This window comes from Lucilia sericata, unplaced genomic scaffold, assembly GCF_015586225.1.
Source record: "Lucilia sericata isolate MDLA Ls3-8-SP2 unplaced genomic scaffold, ASM1558622v1 Contig000612F_arrow, whole genome shotgun sequence".
Taxonomy (NCBI): Eukaryota; Metazoa; Arthropoda; class Insecta; order Diptera; family Calliphoridae; genus Lucilia; species Lucilia sericata.
In genome coordinates, this window is record NW_023994619.1 from 135,043 (window position 1) to 141,537 (window position 6,495).

Genomic DNA, 6,495 nt, shown 5'->3' on the forward strand with positions numbered 1-6,495 from the left:
AGTTGTAGTTAGTTAGTAGTTAGTTAGTAGTTAGGTAGTTAGTTAGTTAGTAGTTATAGTTCGTTAGTTAGTTAGTTAGTTAGTTAGTTAGTTCGTAGTTAGTTAGTAGTTAGTTAGTTAGTTAGTTAGTTAGTTAGTTAGTTAGTTAGTTAGTTAGTTAGTAGTTAGTAGTTAGTTAGTTAGTTAGTTAGTTAGTTAGTTAGTTAGTTAGTTTAGTTAGTTTAGTTAGTTAGTTAGTTAGTGAGTTAGTTAGTAGTAGTTAGTTAGTTAGTTAGTTAGTTAGTTAGTAGTTAGTTAGTTAGTTAGTTAGTTAGTAGGTAGTTAGTTAGTTAGTTAGTTAGTTAGTTAGTTAGTTAGTTAGTAGTAGTAGTTAGTTAGTTAGTTAGTTAGTTAGTAGTTAGTTAGTTAGTTAGTTAGTTAGTTAGTTAGTTAGTTAGTTAGTTAGTTAGTAGTAGTTAGGTAGTTAGTTAGTAGTTAGTTAGTTAGTAGTTAGTTAGTTAGTAGTTAGTTAGTTAGTTAGTTAGTTAGTTAGTTAGTTAGTTAGTTAGTTAGTTAGTTAGTTAGTTAGGTAGTTAGTTAGTTAGTTAGTTAGTTAGTTAGTTAGTTAGTAGTTAGTTAGTTAGTTAGTTAGTTAGTTAGTAGTAGTTAGTTAGTTAGTTAGTTAGTTAGTTAGTTAGTTAGTTAGTTAGTTAGTTAGTAGTTAGTTAGTTAGTTAGTTAGTGTTAGTTAGTTAGTATTTAGTTAGTTAGTTAGTTAGTAGTAGTTAGTTAGTAGTTAGTTAGTTAGTTAGTTAGTTAGTTAGTTAGTAGTTAGTTAGTTAGTTAGTGTTAGTTAGTAGTTAGTTAGTTAGTAGTTAGAGTTAGTTAGTTAGTTAGTTAGTTAGTAGTTAGTTAGTAGTTAGTTAGTTAGTTAGTTAGTTAGTAGTTAGTAGTAGTTAGTTAGTAGTTAGTTAGTTAGTTAGTTAGTTAGTTAGTTAGTTAGTTAGTAGTTAGTTAGTAGTTAGTTAGGAGTTAGTAGTTAGTTAGTTAGTTAGTTAGTTAGTTAGTTAGTTAGTAGTTAGTTAGTTAGTTAGTTAGTTAGTAGTTAGTTAGTAGTAGTTAGTTAGTAGTAGTTAGTTAGTTAGTTAGTTAGTTAGTAGTTAGTTAGTTAGTTAGTTAGTTAGTTAGTTAGTTAGTTAGTTAGTTAGTTAGTTAGTTAGTTAGTTAGTTAGTTAGTTAGTTAGTTCGTTCGTTCGTTCGTTCGTTCGTTCGTTTCGTTCGTTCGTTCGTTCGTTCGTTTTCGTTCGTTCGTTCGTTCGTTCGTTCGTCGTTCGTTCGTTCGTTCGTTCGTTCGTTCGTTCGTTCGTTCGTTCGTTCGTTCGTTCGTTCGTTCGTTCGTTCGTTCGTTCGTTAGTTAGTTAGTTAGTTAGTTAGGACTTACCGGATACGTGATTAATTAAGTAGAACTTTTGCTTAATTCCGATCTCGAAATGTGTTTTCGTTTTGGAAGCTTTTCCTATCATGTCAGAGGTATTTTGGTCACCGTAGTTAAAGCAAGCAGCCAACGAGCTATAAGAGTTATTATATACCAGTCTCCTTGCCAATAATTAAAGCTTGCAATTTTAACTTTCATAAATCCGTTCTTAAATCTTTAACACCCCAACTCTTTAAAAACCAATCAAAAATATGTACATATATTAACTCTTTCCCCTATAATACCAGAAAGCAAATTGCTCCCCTTTCTTTATCAGCTACCTACTTTCTTGATCCTCAATTACAACTTAATTCAACTGTGTTTTTATTAAATTAACCCTAAAAATGCATTTGTTCCACCTTGTAATTTTCAAGCTCTAATGATTACATTTCTCTCAATTAGATAAATCCATAATCAAATCAATTTAATATGCTTCATACCAAATACGTTTCTTCTCTGTATATATGTATATACTATTTTGCTAAAAAGGCGTCTATGAGTCTACTTTTAAAGTATAAAATAGCTGCCACTCTTCAAGGGAGAGTAAATTTATAAATTTAAGAAATCCACAACAAACAAACAAAGGATTGCCATCATCATCTTCATCATGATCTGATCGAAATGTAACCATAAATAATATTGAAACAATGCCAATTTGTGGTAAAGAAAGCAAATGTAACAAACAGCATGTGATGTGATGAAGAAGCCAACAATAAACGCACACACACTTGGTTGGGATGCGCTACCTTTGTGCGTATTTGACTTTCTTTCTTTTTTTTTTGTTCTTTCTTCGTTGCTTCTTTTATTCATTTGTTGAGTTTTGTGATTTGTAAAGGTGTCAAGGATGTTATACAATATCGTAATAGAACAGTGTGGCTGATATTAAGTCATACGATAATGTCAAATATTTCTTCAAGTAGGAAAAATATTTGAAGGAATGCTAATTCTTTATTTACTCCACAGAACATTTGTTTTAAAGGCGGCCATCACATCTGACTTGTTTAATGAACATCTGAATACTGCACCTCATGGAGGAATCATACTGATCACAAATTATCATTATTTTTGCTGAAGCACCTCTAGTTAAGCTAGAAAAAAGACTTTTATTTTTTCACTCAGAAATGGAAAATGGACAAAAATCGAGTTTTGGTAGAAAATTAAGGCGATCACAGATTTTCATCCTTTTGGCTGTAGCTCTTCTAGTTTAGCCAGAAAATGGACTTTTATGTTTTCACTCAAAACTCGAGTTTTGGTAGAAATTCAAGGTGATCATAGATTTTCATCCCTTTGGCTGTCGCTCTTCTAGTTTACCCAGGTGATCACAGATTTTCATCCTTTTGGCTGTAGCTCTTCTACTTTAGCCAGAAAATAGACTTTTATGTTTTCACTAAAAAATCGAGTTTTGGTAGAAAATCTAGATGATCACAGATTTTCATCCTCTTGGCTGTAGCTCTTCCAGTTTGGCCAGAAAGTGGACTTTTATGTTTTCACTCAAAAATCGACTTTTGGTAGGAAATCAAGGTGATCACAGATTTTCATCCTTTAGGCTGTAGCTCTTCTAGTTTAGCCAGAAAATGGACTTCTATTTTTTCACTCAAAAATCTAGTTTTAATAGGAAATCAAGGTGATCAAGGTTCATCCTTTTGGCTGTAGCTCTTCTAGTTTAGCCAGAAAATGGACTTTTATGTTTTTCACTCAAAAATTGACTTTTGGTAAGAAATCAAGGTGATCACAGATTTTCATTTTTTCTGTAGCTCTTCTAGTTTAGCGAAAAAAATGGACTTTTATGTTTTTCACTCAAAAATTGACTTTTGGTAAGAAATCAAGGTGATCACAGATTTTCATTTTTTCTGTAGCTCTTCTAGTTTAGCCAGAAAATTGACTTTTATGTTTTTCACTGAAAAATCGACTTTTGGTAAGAAATCAAAGTGATCACAGATTTTCATCCTTTAGGCTGTAGCTCTTCTAGTTTAGCCAGAAAATGGACTTTTATATTTTCACTCAAAAATCGAGTTTCGGTAGGAAATCAAGATGATCACAGATTTTCATCCTTTAGGCTGTAGCTCTTCTAGTTTAGCCAGAAAATGGACTTTTATATTTTTCACTCGAAAATCGAGTTTTGGTAGGAAATCAAGGTGATCACAGATTTTCATCCTTTAGGCTGTAGCTCTTCTAGTTTAGCCAGAAAATTGACTTTTATGTTTTTCACTCAAAAATCGAGTTTTGGTAGGAAATCAAGGTGATCACAGATTTTCATCCTTTTGGCTGTAGCTCTTCTAGTTTAGCCAGAAAATTGACTTTTATGTTTTTCACTGAAAAATCGACTTTTGGTAAGAAATCAAGGTGATCACAGATTTTCATCCTTTTGGCTGTAGCTCTTCTAGTTTAGCCAAAAAATGGACTTTTATGTTTTGACTCATCCTTTTGGCTGTAGCTCTTCTAGTTTAGCCAGAAAATGGACTTTTATGTTTTCACTCAAAAATTGAGTTTTGGTAAAAAATCAAGGTGATCACAGATTTTCATCCTTTTGGCTGTAGCTCTTCTGGTTTAGCCAGAAAATGGACTTTTATGTTTTCACTCAAAAATCGAGTTTTGGTAGGAAATCAAGGTGATCACAGATTTTCATCCTTTTGGCTGTAGCTCTTCTAGTTTAGCCAGAAAATGGGCTTTTATGTTTTTCACTCAAAAATCGACTTTTGGTAGGAAATCAAGGTGATCACAGATTTTCATCCATTTGGCTGTAGCACTTCTAGTTTAGCCAGAAAATGGACTTTTATGTTTTCACTCAAAAATCGACTTTTGGTAGGAAATCAAGGTGATCACAGATTTTCATCCTTTTGGCTGTAGCTCTTCTGGTTTAGCCAGAAAATGGACTTTTATGTTTTCACTCAAAAATCGACTTTTGGTAGGAAATCAAGGTGATCACAGATTTTCATCCATTTGGCTGTAGCACTTCTAGTTTAGCCAGAAAATGGACTTTTATGTTTTCACTCAAAAATCGACTTTTGGTAGGAAATCAAGGTGATCACAGATTTTCATCCTTTTGGCTGTAGCTCTTCTAGTTTAGCCAGAAAATGGACTTTTATGTTTTCACTCAAAAATCGACTTTTGGTAGGAAATCAAGGTGATCACAGATTTTCATTCTTTTGACTGTAGCTCTTCTAGTTTAGCCAGAAAATGGGCTTTTATGTTTTCACTCAAAAATCGACTTTTGGTAAGAAATTAAGGTGATCACAGATTTTCATCCTTTTGGCTGTAGCTCTTCTAGTTTAGCCAGAAAATGGACTTTTATGTTTTCACTAAAAAATCGACTTTTGGTAGGAAATCAAGGTGATCACAGATTTTCATTCTTTTGGCTGTAGCTCTTCTAGTTTAGCTAGAAAATGGACTTTTATATTTTCACTCAAAAATCGAGTTTTGGTTGGAAATCAAGATGATCACAGATTTTCATCCTTTAGGCTGTAGTTCTTCTAGTTTAGCCAAAAAATGGACTTTTATGTTTTCACTCAAAAATCGACTTTTGGTAAGAAATTAAGATGATCACAGATTTTCATCCTTTTGGCTGTGGCTCTTCTAGTTTAGCCAGAAAATGGACTTTTATGTTTTCACTCAAAAATCGAGTTTTGGTAGGAAATCAAGGTGATCACAAATTTTCATCCTTTAGGCTGTAGCTCTTCTAGTTTAGCCAGAAAATGGACTTTTATGTTTTTCACTCAAAAATCGACTTTTGGTAGGAAATCAAGGTGATCACAGATTTTCATCCTTTAGGCTGTAGCTCTTCTAGTTTAGCCAGAAAATGGACTTTTATGTTTTCACTCAAAAATCGACTTTTGGTAGAAAATCAAGGTGCTCACAGATTTTCATCCTTTTGGCTGTAGCTCTTCTAGTATAGCCAGAAAATGGGCTTTTAAGTTTTCACTCAAAAATCGAGTTTTGGTAGGATATCAAAGTGATCACAAATTTTCATCCTTTTGGCTGTAGCTCTTCTAGTTTAGCCGGAAAATTGACTTTTATGTTTTTCACTGAAAAATCGAGTTTTGGTAAGAAATCAAGGTGATCACAGATTTTCATCCTTTTGGCTGTAGCTCTTCTAGTTTAGCCAGAAAATGGACTTTTATGTTTTCACTCAAAATTCGACTTTTGGTAGGAAATCAAGGTGATCACAGATTTTCATTCTTTTGGCTGTAGCTCTTCTAGTTTAGCTAGAAAATGGACTTTTATATTTTCACTCAAAAATCGACTTTTGGTTGGAAATCAAGATGATCACAGATTTTCATCCTTTAGGCTGTAGCTCTTCTAGTTTAGCCAAAAAATGGACTTTTATGTTTTCACTCAAAAATCGACTTTTGGTAAGAAATTAAGGTGATCACAGATTTTCATCCTTTTGGCTGTGGCTCTTCTAGTTTAGCCAGAAAATGGACTTTTATGTTTTCACTCAAAAATCGAGTTTTGGTAGGAAATCAAGGTGATCACAAATTTTCATCCTTTAGGCTGTAGCTCTTCTAGTTTAGCCAGAAAATGGACTTTTATGTTTTTCACTCAAAAATCGACTTTTGGTAGGAAATCAAGGTGATCACAGATTTTCATCCTTTAGGCTGTAGCTCTTCTAGTTTAGCCAGAAAATGGACTTTTATGTTTTCACTCAAAAATCGACTTTTGGTAGAAAATCAAGGTGATCACAGATTTTCATCCTTTTGGCTGTAGCTCTTCTAGTTTAGCCAGAAAATGGGCTTTTAAGTTTTCACTCAAAAATCGAGTTTTGGTAGGATATCAAAGTGATCACAAATTTTCATCCTTTAGGCTGTAGCTCTTCTAGTTTAGCCGGAAAATTTACTTTTATGTTTTTCACTGAAAAATCGACTTTTGGTAGAAAATCAAGGTGATCACAGATTTTCATCCTTTAGGCTGTAGCTCTTCTAGTTTAGCCAGAAAATTGACTTTTGTGTTTTTCACTCAAAAATCGACTTTTGGTAGGATATCAAAGGGATCACAGATTTTCATCCTTTAGGCTGTAGCTCTTCTAGTTTAGCCAAAAAATTGACT